Source organism: Lonchura striata, chromosome 18 (genome assembly GCF_046129695.1).
Source record: "Lonchura striata isolate bLonStr1 chromosome 18, bLonStr1.mat, whole genome shotgun sequence".
NCBI lineage: Eukaryota > Metazoa > Chordata > Aves > Passeriformes > Estrildidae > Lonchura > Lonchura striata.
Genome location: NC_134620.1, coordinates 11206795 through 11224815, shown reverse-complemented (window position 1 = coordinate 11224815; position 18021 = coordinate 11206795).

The following is an 18021-nucleotide window of genomic DNA, read 5'->3' as shown; positions in this document are numbered from 1 at the left end:
TTTTTAAGAGTGCAAAGTTAAGATCCCTTCTCTTAATAAGGCCATCACCAAATGAATATACCCAAGAAATCATCAGCTCCATTATGAGCAGCTTCTCCTGCTCCCTCAGCAGCTCTTCCCTCACCAAGCCCATGGTTTAGTGAATATTGTTTCCTGCTTCCACGACACACAAGTCTAATTAAACCATTTCTGCACCTTCCCTGGCCATAACTCCTCATTCCAGTAATTAGAAGACACCCCAGTACAGAACACGCTGCTTCATCAGCTTTTAGGCTACGGGACTTAAAACTAACATTTTCAAAAGCATTTCATGGTTTGAAAGAATGGTCAATTAACCTTCAGTTTCCTGGGGGGAACCCTGCAAAGAACTGTCAACAGTTCAGTTTAGAGAGATTTGTCCAGTGACCTACAAGGCCACGAAGTTCACGAATGCATGGAACGGTGTCATCATGGATTTGTTCCCTGGGTTACTGTCACAAGAGAATAAACTGATTTTTCTGCTACAGTAACAAGTGACCAAGGGGCGACTGAACGACCTTGGTGCTTCCTTGGGCTCCTGGGCAAAACCAGGGCCACTCAGCAGGAAAAAAACAACCCCTGGTATCTTCAGGATGAATGATGTGCCTCTTTCTCTTCCTCCCGTAAGGTTCTTTTTTAATCAGAGGAGCCCCGGGGGTGGGGATTCCTTGGCTGCCTGCTGGGTTTCTTTGTATTTGGAATTCCCCGCAAACGGCAGCGTGAGATGAACGTCTGATGATTGTGGTGGCGACAGTCTTCAGATTTAAGTGATAGCAACATCTCAGCCTTCTAATTTGTAGTGAATTAAAGGTTTTCTGTGGAGCAGTGGGGTTGATTTGGGGATGCACCTGCTGGAGGAACCCGTTCTGAGCCTTCTGGAGAGGTCTCACCGTGAAGTTGGTTTTATTGCAAGATTCCAAAGGAAACAAGGGTCTGCTCCTGGCCATTGAAGGTAAAGCATCCTCCGGCTTCACAAGGGAGGCAGAATTAGCCATAAATAAAATTCTCTTCTGTGTGGAAATTCCTATCTTTGGCTTTGCTTTTACTTCAATAAAAACAATAAAAACACTTCATTTGCTCTGTAAACACAGGAGTTTATTGCCATTTCAGAAGCTGCATGGGAAAATTGATTTTATTGTCTTCTACTCATCAGCAAAACATTTTCCCTGGCCAACCTTACAAATCCCTACGTTAAATCTGATTTTCCTGGCTTTTCTCCTTTTGCCACACCCATGACACACAAGGTCAGGGTTGCTGCTCCATGACTGGAACTGTTTCTAGTAGAGTTTAAAACATTTCAGTTGCTTCTATGTAGTGCTCCATATGTAAGATTTTAAGATAACAAGTAATCAAAGGGGTTTTATTAAGGATACGCTTAGAGAAACTTGGAATGGTTTGGGTTGGAAAGGATCTTAAATCTCATCCAGTGCCACCCCCTGCCATGGGCAGGGAAACTTTCAATAACCCAAGTTGCTCCAAGCCTCGTCCAGCCTGGCTTTGGACACCTCCAGGGGTGGGCACTGTACTCACACACCTGAATTCCCATCTGGAGCACTCAGCCCTGAATCCTAGGAGCAGTTTTTGTAGAGAGTTCAAACATCAGAATTCTCCAAACCCCAAGTGCTGCATGACAGGTGCTGGACATCCTTCAGAGGAAATTGAGACATCTCTGTAGGGATTTTTAGAAACTGGATCACGCCAAAGGGTGGTAATTGAAGCTGACTGCCTGTTTTTCTGTGTTTTTGCACAGCTGCAGAGTCGTGGCTCGGGCTCCCAAGCTCTTCCTGCCTGTGGTGATTCCCATCTGAGCCCATCCATTGGGGCAGCTCAGGAAGGTTTTCCCCCAGACCTGGGCTGAGGGTCTTATCAGAGCCTTCAAACCTGATAAAACCCCACAGGAAGGGAATAGCATTGATCCTGTCTACTGCCAGTGACCCTTTGCTGTATTTTAGCAGCGACACATTTGTCATTCTCTGTCCCCTCCTGAGGCTCTCGGCGAGCGAGAAGGGAAGGACGAGGAGAAACAACAGCTCTAATTAGAAATGTGCCCATTTCTTTCAGAACAGCTGGGGAGAAGCTCGGACCCTGAGCTGTTCTTTCCCTCCTCACAAGCCCCAGAGCAGAGATTTAAATTCAAAGCATGACTTTGCAGGCTGGGCTGCACAGGGGGAGGGGAGCAGGGATGAGGAGCCGCGGGCACGGTGCACGACACGCAGAGAGATATCATTAGATGAAAAAAGTGTCTTCCCACACAAGCAAAAAGAGAGGCTGGGTGGGAGCATCAGGATGGTCCAACACGAGCTCCAGAGGCACTGCTGGGACAAGGACAAGGACAGGGTTGTGTCCCTGCAGTGCCTGGAGCGTGGGCACACGCGGAACGTCCCACACGAGCCCCGGGCTCTGCGGATCCCTCCCCACTCAGGATCAATTACTCACCCAAAATGACAGCCCCTGTCTGGTGACCAGGAGTGCTCACCCACGTGAGCTTCCTCAAGGGTGAATGGTTTTGCTTCTGAGCTGCTCTGACTGCTCTGCTGCGTTTTCGGAAGGAAAAGTTGGGAAATTTTTCCAGTTTTTGTTGCCTGAAGTAATCAATTCATCACGCAGAATGCTGTGGGAAATGGATTTGTAGAGAGTTTTTTATCAAACCCCAAAAACTGTCTACAAATCCATTTCCCACAGAACACCTTGCTTGGTTTCTTATTACATTCTTACTTCAACACCTTGGTCTCTTTCTACATCCAAATCATCATTTCTGATGGTTGTTTTTTGTAGGTAAAAGCTCAGTGGTTTTGCTACAATTTTTTTTTTTTTGCTTCAGGAGAGTATTGATCCTGCTGAACTCCCTGGGATATGAAGTTGGGCCCTTCTTTTTCGTGTTCCCGTTTAGCCCTGCTAAACAGCTTTAACCTTTATTGGCTCTATTTTTGCTTTCAGAATGGGCAGCTTAATGCTCAGATAAATTTCGATATACGGGCATGCAACAGGAAAAACAACAACAACAACAACAAAAAAAAGAATCTCTTGGGGTTATTCATGTGCTTTTGGATTTGATTTACTTCCTACTTCCTTATTTAATAACCATGTTCCTTAAGACTCCTTAAGCTTGACTGACCCGTGTTTTGTTGGCAGGTCTATTCCACTGACCCCTGCCAAGACCCCTGCCCCAGTTCGTCTATCAGACAAAAATGAATCTATTCCAGGAACTATCACTTCCCATTATCTCTAATTGAGCCTGACAGTTGGAGACAGGCCTCATTATTTTTAATTGGGCCCTATAGTTCTAGAGTTAAATTAAACACAATTTAATGCAGATAGCTCATCTACATGGCTAGGACAGAGTCAAATTGTATTTTAAGTTTCATGGAGCAACAGGGCTTGTTTGCAGGCTTTGCTTTTTGCAGAGTGTTGCTGCTTTGAGCTCTGTGTTTGTGAGGACACTCCTGTTAATTAGAACCTGACCTGGCCCTGCACCTGTTGGACCTTTTCTCTACACTTTTATACCAAAAATCCAAACGTGGGCCCAGGGTGGTGATGAAAAACTCTTTAATCAGCCCAGACTGCCTGTGAGAGCTTCATCTGGTTCAGGTAGTTTTAAACAGATTTGCAGGGGTGTCATGCAAGCAGAGAAACTGCTGAAAGTTTTGCCCAAATTCCTGTGGGAAGTTTTATTCAGAATTTAAAGGGAATATGCCTCTCAATACCTCAACATGGCCATGTTTACTGCTCCATTCAGAGCTTTTTTTCTGCCACAAATGAACATCTTTATCACTATCAGGTGGGGTTTTCTGTAAGAAACCTCTGGATAAATACAGAATTGAACCATCCTGTTGTTGTAAATATTATAAATGTTCATGTCTTGGATTTTCTTAAGGAAGGAACATTCCAGTCTGTGCTCAGGAAGGACTTGTCTCACCCGCCTGGTGGTTTTCAGCCACACAGGAGTTGGAAGATCAGTTTGGTAAATCATTCCCTGTGCTCTTTCTTTGAGTCAGCTGTGGGCTGGAAGCCCAAGTCATTTGTTATGGAAGCTTTAACTTTGCCAGAGTTCAGTTAGTCCATCACAAAACTCTTTGGCTAACTCATGGAACCTAATTCCTAATTACAGAAGGCTTGGATAGAATACTGGATTTTTCCTTTGCACATGTGAGGTTAAACACTCATTTCAAAGGACGTTTCCTCTGATATATTTATATTTTCTGTACTTTCCTCTTCAGCTTTGCTTGAAGGTCAAATAAACAAACTACAGCACTTCTCCTATGAGAAGTAACAGATCCAAAGTGTCTTGAGGAATCCAAGACAAGGATCCTTCAGTTTGGAACAGCAGGATCTCTACTTTTCTCAGGGGTCTGGGCAGCTTGCATTAGTAATTATATACTGTGTGTTTAATTAACAGACACCTAATCATGGAAATTCTATTACATCAGGCCTAGAGGCTGGGATTGCCCTGGAGAAAATGAGCAAGGAAAATGAGCAAAGAAAATAACCCAGTGTTTGTCCAGTCCCTGCTCCTTCCTCTCTGCTCTCCTTGGTGCCAGCCACCCTTCCCAGCCCCAGCTCAGTCGTGCCTCACTTCTCCTGCTGCCTCTGGCATCTTTCCTGGAGCAGGGAATTCCTGCAGCCTGGAGAAGCTCCTGGATGAGCCCTTTGCTGCCTGCCCATGCTGGATCTCTGCTTTTCTCCTAGCTTTGCTTTTACTGCACACAGAGGCTGTCACTTCTGCTGGGAGAGCAAAAATAGCTCCAAAACCAGCACCAAAACAGCGGTTTGTTATTTTTTTTATCAGCTCAACTTGGAAGTTGATGTGATGGCACCTCTGGGATGATTTTCCATGCCCACAGCCAGCCTGGAAATGCTATTCCAGCCAGCCAGCACCAACTGCATGAACTTCCCAGCTTTTCCACTCATTAGGTGGTTTTGTTGGCTTTATCCTGGCTGGCAGAGCCCCCCTCCTTCCCTGGCCCTGCAGGAGGTCCCTCTGTGACCCCAAAATCCCAGGAGATACAAGGGCTCTGTCATGTGCTGTTGTCCTTTTGGCTGAACTTGGAGAGAAAAGGCCTTTGTCCAGCCTGTGGCCAGTGAGCAGCACACTCCCAAAAATACAGATTTAGTGACCTGGGCGAGGAGCGAGGCTGAAAGGGACTTACTGCAGCTTTCCATGCCTCTGTAGATCAGTATTTGGGATTTATGGCGGCTTTCCATGATCCCATGTGTCTAAATTTGGGATTTTTATGCCTTTTGCACATCAAGCATTTAGGCCTTGCTGGGAATATTCCCTGCAGCCACACCAGGGAGAGGAAGGATTGGCATCCTTCACTTGTCATCCCCGTTGTGGAAGTGGAGCTGAAGTTTTGGGGGTGTGTTTTTGTGGGAAGATTGTGGAAAGATCCAAACCATGTTTGGATGCTGGGTTTTATGCCTGTACTTGTTCTGTACAGTATTTTTTAGGAAAATTCACACCAGACCCAAAGGTTTTCAGTGTCCCCCCTTTCTGTTGCCGAGTTAACCAAAATATTAATCCCATATTTGTTGTAGTAATGAACTTCTGTAAGTTCCAGCTACCCAGTCAGGGCACAGCATTGCTGGCTCCATTAAATTTTCCTGTTAGGAAGAAATTTTAAATCCTCATCCTGAGAAATTCAGTCCAATTTCAAACGCAGAGAAGGATTTGTTCATTTGAAGAGTTCACATTTCCCTGATTCCTCATTTGCCTTGTGAGCATGAACTTTTAATGGGATAAATTCATGATTTGATGGCCTGTGCAACACCACCTGGGTGCTCCATGAAGCTCATGGATTATTCTGGATTGATCCCAGAATCACTGAGGGTGGAAAAGACCTCCCAGACAATCCAGTCCAACCTGTGACTGAGCCCCACCTTTTCTGGGCTTTAAATGCAACATAAAAATCTCAAATTCCAACCTTAACAATGGCAGAATTTCCTTGTGTGTGACTTTTCTGTTCCAGAGGTGCAGCAGGGTTTGGAGAGGCTCATGGAGAGCAGGTTGTGCTTTCCTGGGTTTTACCAGGATCAAATTATCTCCTGTTCCTTCTGTGCTGTTTTGGGGTGTTTTTTGGGGTTTTTTGTCCGCTTTGTTTTTGTTTCCTCTCAACCAGCTTGAGAAAGAATGTGGGTTAGAAACAAAAGGTGTCGAGGGTTTAATTTAGCCAGACAAAAAATACTCTTTTCAAATGTTAAAATGGGCTGAAAGAGAGGTCTGAGGGCTGGTTTGAAAGGACAGGACTTTGTTCCCAGTGCTGTTCCCAGCAGTGATGGGAGACACTCGGATCCTCTCCTGACACTCCTGGCCTGCCTACCTGCTTTATTCTTTAATTAATATATACATTTATATTCTATAATTCACTGGCCAGCTTGAAGTTACCTGGAGAAGAGCTTAAAAATTGAAAAGAAAAATATTTGGGAATTTTTAACAGCAGTAGAGGAGTGCTATTTATTAGTTGGGATGTTTGGAATGACTGAGATCGGGGGTGAATAATTGATAATCATTTTCACCCAAGCAAGAATTCCATTAAATATGAACAAGAGGAGGCTGGACACGTGGTAAAGGATTTCTTTTTCTCTTTTGACTGCAACCAATCCCTTTGGATCTGGTCACTGAAGACACCTGGCAATGAAATGGGTGTGTGAAAGAGGAGGAAACCAGATATTATGTTACTTAAAAGTCATTCATCATGTCACAGGAAGGCAGGAATCTGAACTGCTGCAATAAATAATCGCTGAAGGTGATCTCTGCACACAAAGGAGCTGTGCCAGGGAGCCACTGCCAGCTGCTGAAATGTCCCTCTGCCAGCAGGAGCTGTGCTGGAGGGAAGGCCAGGGAGAACAGGACCCAGGGAAATGATTTCCTGGGAGCCATCCCATGAGCTGCCCATAGAAATGAGCAGGTTGTGGTTTTCATGGATTTTACAAGGATCAAATTATCTCCACTTTGTCCCTCTGTATTGTTTTGGGGTGTTGGTTAATTTTTAAATTTTTTTTTTTGTCTGCTTGGTTTCTGTTTCCTCTCAACCAGCTTGAGGAAGAACGTGGGTTAGAAACAAAAGATTTTTCTAGAGGAAAGCAGGATTCTGGGTTCAAATCTTAAGCCTGAGTTGCAAGGAGAGTTTGAAGAGCTCCACGTGTCCCATCACAGCGCCCTGGCTCCAGCTACAAAATTGTCATTTTGTCCCTGTAACCAGACTTTGGGATTTTCTGTCAGCAAAAGAAGGGATTGGGAGGGATAAAATTGGATCTACCTGGAGAGTTTGAGTGGCCACGAGCACCCTTTGTTTTCCATTTCTTGTGACTCTAAGTGACACTCGCAGCTCTGCTCCAACATATCCCTAAATAAATCAATGAGTTTTCCTCTGTTTCTGCCCCAAAGTCAGTAACACACTTTTATATGCTTTTCATGTCTGTATTACATCCTATTATATTAATATGATAACCTCATATTATATTAATTTCTCTGTTTTCCTCTCCCTTTCCTGGAAGGTGCCCACGATCTAAACTGAGTGGCTTGGCAGGGTTAACATTCATTTCCCAGAAGTTCATCCCTGGGATTTTTACCCTAAAGCTTTGGTGCTGCTCCCTGCCCTCTGTTCCGAGTTCAAGCACCCACAGCAACGTGTCCCCATGCCTCAGAGGCACCAGGGAGTGAATGGGATAAATCCCGAGTGAATTTAATGAATATTCTCCCTGTTGAAGCAGCTGGAGGAATGGCTCAGAGCTCGGGGTGTAGATTTTCAGCAGCTGATGCTGAGTGAGGCTGGCGAGGTGCAGGTGGAGCAGCCTCTCCCCAGATCTGGTTACACCACGTCAGGACCCCGGGGGAGGAAAAAGGCAGCATTCAATATCTGTATGTGAGAGTGGGGCCCTCATCCTCCACACGAGTTTTATTCCAAAATTCCTTCAGGGTAATCCATCCCCACCCTGGGCCCTGTCCCAGTGAGGTGGAGAGATCCCAAAGGCTGCAGCAGCGCAGGGAAGCTGCTAAAATTATTGCCTCTGTTGAGTTGGAATCACATGAAAGATTCATGTGGAGTCTTAGCACCTGCTCCTCCTTTGTGGGATATCTGCACTGTTAATTTTTAAGCACGTCTTAGCCTGGGGAAGGGAGATCCTATAACCAAGGGAATATACATTATTAACCTTAAAGCTCCCAGCTCCAGGCAGCTCCTGCAGCCTCAGCCACCCTGGATTCTGAAGGAGCAGCTGAGCACCCACCACCTGCTCCAGGGTGGCATCAAACTGGGGTGGCTCCAGCTCAACACACCCAAAGGATGCTCTCCCTAATTTGGGTGGTTTGTAATTAACACAGAACGCTCATCCCGACCTCTCAAGGATCCCAGGTGCAACCTAATCTCGAGGAAGATATGGTTTCTAGTTCTTATCTTGGAAAAGTGGCCACTAAGTGGATGCAAGTGCCATAGGCCCAAGTCCCTGGTGTCTGTAAATAATTCAAGGTGCTCAATTGGGGTGAGGACGTCGTCCCTGCCCGGCTGCCCAGAGTTCTGAGGGACCTTACCCAGGTTCAAAGCCCCTGGTGAATGGTTTCTCTGGAATAATTGGTAACAGCAGCCAGGATGGACACCCAGGTAACTTAAATTATCGTGGCTCTAGTGGGAGATTGCATTAACAGAGAGATTTATTCCATGGGATGTTTCCTGCAGGGGGTAGGAGCTGGAGGGGTTTTTAAGGTCCCTTCCAACCCAGTCTCTCTGGGATTTTAACATTTCTGTTATCTATATTACTGTTTATTTGAGTGGTGCATTTCTCTAGGTTAAATGATGGGATAATGATCTGAAAATTATACTTTTCTAAAGCACACAACTGGTGTGATTCAGTCACAAATGTCAGGACTCTTTTCCCAAACTTCCTGGTGCAGAAATACAGATTGAGTTTATCCTGGACAATGTGGGGTAAGAGCAACTTTTCTCCTCGATTCCTGTCTGCTCCTAAAGGCTCCCTTTCCTTCTCTGCTGGCTAATTGCATTTTTGGACTTCAACACAGAAATATCTCAGAAGCTGGGACTGGGATGACATCTCACTTGCATGGTAATGAAGTCTTGACAGAGGAGATGACAGATGGAACCCCAGGATCAATCCAGCTATGCTTTTTTGCCAAGAAGATACTAAAATGGGAAGGTTTATAACAAATTATAATTAAGGTGCAGCTTTCTTGGTGTTCTGCTGATGAGTTTCTCTCATCACAGACTTTACAAAAACTTCCAGGGGAACTTCAGCAGCACTGCACCACGAACACGGGTGCAGGCTGGTTTCTTAAACCAATTTAATTTTCCTAAATGCTCCCGAGGTTGTGGAGCCGGGCTCTTTGCACAGAGGTCCCAGTTTTGGGGTGGTGCACTGCAATCTGCATCAAAGCCCACCACAAAACCTGGGCATGGACTTTGCAGGACAAACATCCAGGTTACCTCGACGCTCTCTGTCCGGAGCTGCCTCCGAAATAACTGGGTGAGGCTGGAATTCCTGTGGTTTCCTGGCAAACGTTCCACCTGCTGCAAAATAAGCTGATTAATCCTTGGTTTATTTATTGAGCATCCCTTGCTCAGGGACAAGAGGCTCCCTGGGCATCTCCTGTCCTCCTGTTCCCCTGGAAAAGCGTGGGCAGAGCTGGGGAGGGACACGGAGCCCGGGCCAGGGAAGGTCAGTCCTGCAGCAGTGCTGGGAGCTGGAAAAGCTTCCCAGGAAGGAAATTATTCCCAGAGAGAAGGTGACAGAGGCAGAGCGTGACAGGCTGAGGCAGAGAGAGAAACACGGTGACCGAAGGCAAGGGAGGATTTAATTTTTAATTAGCCACAATGAATTCCTTCCACATCTGAAGTCTGGTGAGAGCACGGAGTGAAAGGTGGGTGTGCTCTGGTGGGTCCCCAGCAGAGAGGGAGGCAAAGGGGTCTCTCAGGGGGCTGAATTCCTGAGGGCTGAGCTCAGAGCTGCTGGGGGACAAGCCTGGGGAATCCCCAGAGTTTTCCTTGTCGCAGCACAGATGGGATTTTTCCTCTGCCTGTGGTGCTGCTCTGAGCATGGCGTGGCTGAGTCAGAGGTGGTGGATCCCCCTGCTCAATGATCCAAAATTCAGCAGCAGAAGGGTCCGTCCACTGGGATGAGGACTTTGCCACTGAGGCTTGGAGGTGATAGAGGGAATTTCTTTTCGCTCCTGGTTGCAGGAGGCTCAAAAAGAATTCCTCTTCAGGAAAGCTTGGGTTTGGAGGGGCCTTTTTCCCCCTCAGATGGGACTCCCTGCCTGATTATTTACTGTATTAATGACACGAGGCAGAATTCCAGCAAACAGGATGAGCATGTTGATTACCGAGATAATTTGGGATAATTACTGGGATAATTGTTCTGCTGGGATGTGGGCAGAGCACTGGCTGCAGGATCTGCCTTCTCCTTTCTCCCCACTTCCCTGCTTTCCTCCCACATGCTCTCTTTGCTCCTCATCCAGCAGCAGGGAAATTCTCAGTCTGACTGCCAGGATAATTTCCATTCCCTGTAAATAGTCCTCAGTGAGGAATTCTTGCAGGGAAGTCTCATAATGGTGACACATCCCTTTCCTCCAGAGTGCTCCAGTGTTATTTTTAATAGGTAAAACATTTCCATCTAAATCACTGCAGTTATATCTACTTCCTCAGATAACATTTAGCTGTAAGTAAATATAAAAAAAGATAATTCACAAAGAATTATGAGATTCTTTAAAAGAAGCTTGTTAATTTTAGGTACATTCAAATTTCAAGACGAGGAATAGCAACACTTTCTGATTCAAACATGCACCTAAATCCAATAAAATGTGGTGATTTTGACCCATTTAAACAGGTTTTCCCTGTTTCAGAGGATGACTTTCCCTCTGTCAGGCATCCAGAAGCCACTTAGGAATCAGCTGAGTCCCCTCTGCCTCCACCTGCTCTGCCCTGCCCTTGATCCCACATGGAATGAATAATTTTGTGCTTCAGAAGGTGTGGAGGGGATTAATATTTCCTCTTTCCTTCTTGGCCTGCCTTAAGCTGCCTTTTGTAGCAATGTGGAAAAGTGGGGTAAGTTCAGAGCTCTTCCTAAGGTTTTATGCCCATGAGCACTTTAAACTGGGAATTTTTGGATAACGGCAAGCTGGGAGCAGTGGTTGTAATCCTTGTCCAAGAAACAGGGGGAGAAGAAGTTTTGGGGTATTTTGGAGAGAATGGTGGGACCAAAGGAGGGAGGGAAGGAGCTGACTTTCACCTATATGGAAAAAAAGGGAATTTTTTCTTATCAGTGGAGAAAGTGGCTGGCAACACCAGAGCCTGGGAACCTGTGACTGCCTGGGGAATCTTGATGCTTCCTCAAACCCAAACCCGGAGGAGTTTGGACCTGCCCTCAGGTCCTGCCACACTGGGAATGCTGGAGTTTATTCTTTTCTTAGAACCAACCTGGATGCTCTCAGTGGGGATCACTGTGGCTCTTCATTTCCCTCCTCTGTCCCTGTGGCTGTAACAAGCCAAGAGCAGAATGTTCCTTTTCCCTTCCCTTGATGATCCATCCACAGAGCTGACAAGCAGGCCCTTCCCACTCTCAAAAATAGTTCTGGTGCACTGCAAGCTACCTTGAGGGGTAGGAAAGGGGTGTTTTTGAAGAGAAGATGAATTATTTCCTTTACAGACACTCCTGTATTGAGACTCTTTGCTGGTTGGAGCTGCAAGGTCTGGTCTGGTGCCCCTCTCCTATGTGGGGACCAGAGGCTCTAGTGTGGCTTCAGGTGACATCCTTTAAATCCTGCCTCCTGGATTCAAAAATGCTAAAATGCTTTGTGTGCCAGGGCTCCAGGGAGAGGCAGATGAAGATGTTTTCTGGAGGAGTTTAGAGGAGGTTTTTGCTCTTTATTCCCATTGTGGCTGCATCTCCAGGCTCAGCTGAAATCCTGCCCTGCCAGGCAATCCTCAGCCAGACCATGAGCCCTTCCAGCCTCTTTGCTGCCCCTCCAGCTCCTCCCACCCAAAACTGCAGCCCTGGCACTGCTGTCCCCTCAACCCTGACAGAGCAGAGCCAGAGCAAGGCCTGTCCTAAATCACAGAGAGCTTTGGGTGACCTTGGCTGCAGTTCCTGAATCCGACCTTGTGTTGCAGCCTCTGCAAGTCTGTGGTGTGCAGATGTTGTGGGGGGCTCTTATGGAGTGATAAAAACTGGTTTTTGCTGTGGGAACTGGAGCTGTGATCTTGGTTTGGACTGGGATTTGTTGTCCCAGGTGTCATTTGTCCCATCTGCTCTCAGTTCTGATGCTGGCTCCTTTCTGCTGCCTGGTGCCCAAAGGGTTTGGTCTTTGGGGGTGTTAAAATATTCCTATGGGAGATATGATCCCAATCCCTGCTTTATCAGTGGCCTTCCTGCCGTGTCCATAAATGTGACTTTGGGGCCGTTTTCCTCTGGATCTCTGTTCTGTCTTCAACACCCTGGAGATGTGTTCAGCTTGGAATACATGAATTTACTGTGGTTAAATACTCCTCTCCCTGTACCTTAGGGACTGTCGCGTACTCCAGGACCATCCTTCTTTTTCCTAGACATTGAATCAATCTGCCTTGCTGTATTCCGAGGATTTTTAACTCTGAATTTTAGTTTTTCAGCTGGAAATCCTGTGCTCTGTCAGCTGGGGAATGCTCTGGAGCATAAGGAGGTTAGCTATGGAGTTTATCAGTAATTGATGTTTTCTAATAAACCATCCTGTTGAGCAATTAATAAGGATTCAGGATTCATTAAGGAGCTGTCTCTGGTCAGTAGATCCAAACATGAAGAAAACTCTGAAATTCAGCTCTAAAAGCCAACAGCTGGAGAGAATGAGCACTTCAGTGTCTGTGCTCTGTCACAGCAGGATCTGAGCTGGGTTTTACCTGGTCCTAAATTTCCCAAGGGAGGTGGAATTGCTGCTGCTTTCCTCACTCATCCAGCCTGCCTGGGGCGCAGGGATCAGCACGGAATTTTGGGCAGCACCTCTGTGCGTGTGAAGCAAAAGGACCCTCCCTATGAGGCAAAAATAAACCCCAAAAGAATTGTTTTATACCCTAAGTCAGGTGCCTGAACGCTTGGCTGCCTGCTGTAACCTGGGAGCGCTGATACAAACTGGGGACTCTGAAGCGTTTGCCTAACCTGGGCTTGCTGGCACCCACCCAAAAAAAGCGAGCCGCTGGCACGAACCTGACAGGCCATTGTTTTATTGAAGCTGACGGGGTGAATGGAGCCCTTTCTGCCCACATTCTTTACCTGTCTCGTTGTGTTAAAGTGGGGAGCGCCGGGGGCAGGTGGGCCCGGGCGCCGCTCGCAGGCCTCGGAGCGCCCGGCGCGGCCGCCGGGGACCCCGTGGCACAAGAAAGAGTTTGCTAAGAACAAATCTCTATTGTTCCCCGTCATCTTTAAATGAGTGTCAAAGTAGGCAGGGGGGCTTTGACCGTTAACCGCACAATTTAGCCGGCCCCTTGTGTCCGGCAGCCCCCTCCGCCTTGGAGCTCCTGGGATGAGAAAAGGCGGCCTCAGCCCCTTCTAAATGGGCCAACTCTTCTCCTTTGTGTGCAGACTGCCCAGTGTGAAATCCGCAGTGACGTTAAATGTTTTCTAATGAATAATTACTGAAAGGAAATGGAGGAATATATGTGTCATGGATTGTAGCGCGTTAAAATGTTTTCTTTTGGGCACAAAAATGTTGTCCTTCAGCAGCGCCGCGATTGTTTCAGGGAGCCTTTTGTGGGGGTTTGGATTCTCAATGGATTATCTGTGAGCGCTCGCTTTTCCAATAGGAATCAAAAGGGTCCTTTGGCAAACTAATGTTTTTCAAAATGGCAGCCATGAAGCCCATTTAGTATTTAAAGTTTGGGGTTTAAAGAAATGTTTGAACTCGGGAGATTTTCTCACTTTTTTTCTTTCTTTTGATTTATGAAAGTGAAGTGGTTCACCTCGACCTCTCCTCTATTGAGAAAGACAGACAGTCACCCTTTAACAAGTCTATAGCAGACCATGCCCTGGAGACAGACAAGAGGCCTTAAGAACTCTTGGCGTTTCCCTGGGCTGTTGATTAACCTTAAAACCCTCTTATTCTGTATTCTTTTGAAAAGAAATTAGGTTACAATGTGTAAATTTTTCCACAGTATAATTGTATTTATGAATTCTCCTGCCTTGAGGAGCGTGTACAGTAGTGCCAGACAGTAAAAGTGCCTCCCTGCACACACAAAATATCCCTTTTCCATGGCTGCTGCATTCCCAAGCATGGTCCACATCCAGCATTCCAGTTCTGTCAGAAATTTGAACGAGGTTTCCAGAGATCTGCGGAAAATCTCAGTGAAATATCTAAAAATCATCTTGTTTTGTTGGCTTTGCTGTGATGGGACGAGCGTAACTTGGTCCTGTGGTGGAATCTGCTCTGCTTTAATCCCTTTTTTATGGCCTTCTCATTTCTCTGAAAACTAAGCCGAGCAGATGAATTCTCAAGAGCCACACCGAGGTTTCCTCAGGAGGGGGAAAGTATTCCCACTGCCCTGAGCTGGCTGTTCTTCCTGGGTGGGGATGTGTCACCCCAGGTCCTGCTGCCAAGATGTGACACTCTGAATTTCCTTTGGGGACAATTGGATGAGTCCTGACTGCTCCTGGAGCAGACACGGGGCATCCCTACGGAGCGCTGGAGTCCTGACCTCGAGGTCACGGCCGGAGGAAGATCCAGGACTGCCGGGACGTGGCCGTGCTCCCCCGCTGACCCTGCCAAGTGCCTCTGGCACAACATCTTCCTTTTCCCTTCTCCGTGGTCACAGCCCTTGGGGCCAATTCCTCCAGAGAGCCGAGGGTGGAGCAGAGCTGAGGGGATCCTTGTTGTGATCCCTGCAGGCCAGGAATTTAATGAGTGAATTCCTGGAGCAGGGTGGGTCAGGGAGCTGCTGCTTCTCACAGCAAAGGAGTGAAAATTTCCAAAACAGAGCTCCCAAATTCCTGAGGGAATGTGTGTTAACAGTGCTGCCCCGAGCTCAGCTGTGCTGGGCAAGCCTGGCACTCTCTATTTGGAATCCTGTGTCTATTTGGAATCCTGTGTCTATTTGGAATCTTGTGTCTATTTGGAATCCTGTGTCTATTTGGAATCTTGTGTCTGTTTGGAGTCTTGTGTCCATTTTGGAATCCTGTGTCTATTTGGAATCCTGTGTCTATTTGGAATCTTGTGTCTGTTTGGAGTCTTGTGTCCATTTTGGAATCCTGTGTCTATTTGGAATCCTGTGTCTATTTGGAATCCTGTGTCTGTTTGGAATCCTGTGTCTATTTGGAATCTTGTGTCCCTTTTGGAATCCTGTGTCTGTTTGGAATCCTGTGTCTGTTTGGAATCCTGTGTCTATTTGGAATCTTGTGTCTGTTTGGAGTCTTGTGTCCATTTTGGAATCCTGTGTCTATTTGGAATCTCGTGTCTGTTTTTTATCTCGTGTCTTTTTTATCTCGTGTCTCCTTTGGACCAGATGACTCCAGGGCTGTTCACTTACTGCACTTTCCCCTGGCACCACTTTTATATGCTTTTATCTCAGGGTTGTAACTGCAGAGAACAGGCAAAAATGAAAAGTTTGGTGTCACAGAAATTTCCAGGATGCTGGAGCTGTGTCAGTGGGGTTTAGGTTGGGTATCAGGGAAAGGTTTGTCCCCCAGAGGGTGCCCAGGGAATGGGCACAGCCCTGAGGCTGCCAGAGCCCCAGGAGGGTTTGGACACCACTGCCAGGGATGCCCAGGGTGGGATTGTTGGGGTGTCTGTGCAGGACCAGGAGTGGATGATGATCCCTGTATCCCTTCCAGCTCAGGATATTCCATGTGGTGTCAGGTGTAGACAGAGCTGAACAAACAGACCAAACTGGGCTTTAGGATTTCTGTGTCCAGCTTTGGATAAGTCTTGAAGCATTGAAGGGGATGAAAACTGCCTGTTGCATATGGAAAAAACAAGGAAAAACCCATGGAAACTGCGACTTAAAGTGGGTTTTGCAGTGACCTCTAGCGGGAGCCAAGCCGGGAGTGTGGGAAGGGGCTGAGGAGCGATGGGATGTGTTTGGTGCCCGGCTTTGCCCAAATTGCCCATCAGGAAGGTGGGAGCCCATGGGTTCATCCCCTGTTTTGGTGAGAGGCAAAACCTCCTTGAGCTGCTGTCGGGGCTGACAGCTCTTGGATAATTCATTAAAGAGGGAGGATGGAGCAGCAAACAGCCCCGACACACGATCCCGGGTGTCCGTGGGACTCAATTCCAGCCCCGGCATCCCTGTGGAAGCAGCACGGGCGGGACAAGGAGGTGAGGGGAGGGTGGAGGTAAAGCAGGATGCAGGTGTGACATAAAACCCCCTGGGGATGTGCAGGGGGGTGGAAGGGAAATCCAACAGCTCCGGGATGGTTTGGGGTCTGGAGGATCCTTGAGGAGATTTTCTTGCTGTTGTGGATGGAATTGGTGGCCGCAATAAGCTGAATTTCTTGGGTTGGACCTTTTGGTGCAGTTCCCTGCGTGGGTGGAAGCTATGAGGATTTCAAAGGTCCACGGGGTGAGCTGGTGCCCACCTGAGGCTCTCACCTGCATGGTTTGGGGTTTTTCAGTGCTTCCAAAATAGCTGTGGCCTCATAAGTGATCCTCCTCCCCCCCTGCACCCTCATCTCTTCTGTTCTATGAAACCAAAGAAACATCAATGGAGCATCAACTGAAAAATTAAATTTTGATCCTCCGATGAAGAGAAGTACTTTTGTGAAATTTCTTTCTGTTTTTTTGAAGCCGTTTCCTTGCTTCAAAGTGGTACAAATTTTGCCAAAGGAACTGTCTGATTCTGTCTCAGGAGCTGCAGAGCTCAGGATTTTGTGCTGTGATCCCACAGAGTTCCTTGCATTTTCCCTGTCGACAGCCATATCCCTGTGGGAAAAGCAAAACCCTTCATTGTAGTAAGGGAGAGGTTTTTCTGATAAAGCTCGTGTCTTTAGGAGAGAAAGAAATCTCCTGGCTCCCGAGTGATGAGGGAAGGGAAATAATCCTTTAAAAGAGCACTGATGAGTCCTGGGGTATCTCTTATTCAGGGAAGCACAAAACTTGCAGTGAGCTTCCAGAAATGGGTGGGGACAGGCACTAAAGGGTGCTGGGATCACAAAATTATCAGCACCAGCAAGATACTGACAAAATCTGGGCACAAAATGGCCCAGAAAAGAGTCCGGGAGTTTTGTTTGGTGGGGAGCAGTGTCATTTACTTATTAACATACACGTGAGAAGTGGGTTAAGAAAACCTGAGCAGGCAGATGCTGAGGGGGAATCAGGCTGATCCTTTCCTGCTTCCCAGCTGGGAGAGAAAGGAAAACTGGCTTTTTCTGAGAGCTTGTCAGAATCAAAATAATAAAAATTAAATTAAATTATTATTATTATCATTATTATTATTATTATTATTATTATTATTATTATTATTATTATTATTATTATTATTATTATTATTTCTTCTCTCTTCCCTTTCCATGTTCCTCCCTGAACTGGCAGTAGGGTTTGTCCAGGTGCTGATTTTTGAGATGCAAAAATCATCCTTTATTTTGGCTTCCAAACCAATGGAGCCTGAGCTAAGGACAGGCACAACAAATGGATGACAGTGGTCACGTGCAGGGGAAAGGGGAAAAAAGATATTGATGTTAATATTAAAAGGAAAAATTAGGGAATTTTTCTGAAGAAAAGAGAAGCGATCACAATCAGGTCATGCCCTGGGTAAGGAAAAAGGAGGAATTTTGTATCCTGGGGCTGGGGACAGTCAGCAAAGCAAAAAAAGCATTCCCTGTGTGTGAAGTGAGTGCAGGTCTGATTTATTTATTTTTTATTTAAACAACCTGCTTTCAGGGGATCTTTCTGGAGTGTTGTGGTCCTGTTGCTGCGAGCATAAATCTCAAAACTCAGCTCACACTTAAAGAAACAAACACAAAGAACAGGCCGGACTAAAATGAAAATAACTCTCAAATTCCTTTTTAAGAACTGATTTTTCTGAGTTTGCCACGGTCATAAAG